This window comes from Penaeus monodon, chromosome 25, assembly GCF_015228065.2.
Source record: "Penaeus monodon isolate SGIC_2016 chromosome 25, NSTDA_Pmon_1, whole genome shotgun sequence".
Lineage (NCBI taxonomy): Eukaryota > Metazoa > Arthropoda > Malacostraca > Decapoda > Penaeidae > Penaeus > Penaeus monodon.
In genome coordinates, this window is record NC_051410.1 from 18,361,166 (window position 1) to 18,362,110 (window position 945).

General features: G+C 42.6%; 1 protein-coding gene across 1 annotated transcript in view; it reads right to left on the reverse strand.

Annotated features, from left to right (window-relative positions):
- The window catches only part of LOC119589097 (phospholipase A2-like), a gene marked incomplete in the record, with an annotated part of 37,826 nt that overhangs the window by 22,348 nt on the left and 14,533 nt on the right, over positions 1–945 (reverse strand).

Sequence of the window (945 nt, forward strand, 5' to 3'; positions counted from 1 at the left end):
TTACATACATGCTCACTTAGTGTACAGCCAGCAGCAGCGCATGCTTTGAATCTCGACAACAACGTATTTACACACCCAAACTCCCAGTCCCAGCTGTGCTCCTACTCCCGCTACATGCACGCGCGCAGTGAACTCTGTGTATACAAGGCCCCGCAGTGTGACATTGTGTGCACTCGGCCCACACCGGTATCTATGTATTATCACAGGCCGACACAAATGGGCCCCCATAATCGTAAACCCTCACCGACCGTCCACCACGCTGTCAGGACCCCTCCTAAACTTCCATTCTGCTAGGCCATTTTTGTATTTTACATTTCAAGGTTCAGTCATTGTGTTTCTTCTCTTATTTTCTCAGTTGCGCTTCTGATTTATAATTCATGATATAGTTCGGAGGATCGTCAGAATGCACAAGGATAGGGGTTGTATAACTCTAAGGTAAAATCACGCCGCATTTCATTAGGGTTGCTGATAAACGTTTACTGCAAACGGATCCTCTATTATGAAATAATGAAGACTGAGCTAAATATACGTATATAAAGAAGAATCCGGATAAAGGAAAAGAAAAGTCGAAGAAAAGAGTTTGAAAAGGTTTTGAATTTATTTTCATAACGAGCCAGTCAGATCTGAGGGTCCAATACACCTTGGCAATATTTCGAATTTAAGTTTAACGTTTATTGCGACTGGAACGTAAAAATGTATCAGTTACAGAAAGGAATGAGCGTTTTTCAATTCACTTTCGAAGCCAGAATCTTGTTTCTCCTAAAGCACGACAATTTTCTGTTGTGACATCAACAACATGAAAAAAAGTTGCGTAAAAATACATATCTCATCTCCATCCCTCCCCAATCGTATTTCTCACTTCCTTCGTCTTACCTCTCACCCGCCTGGCCATCCCAAGCATCCTCCATCGCATGCAGCTTTCTCATTCGTCCAGGTTTTCCCAAG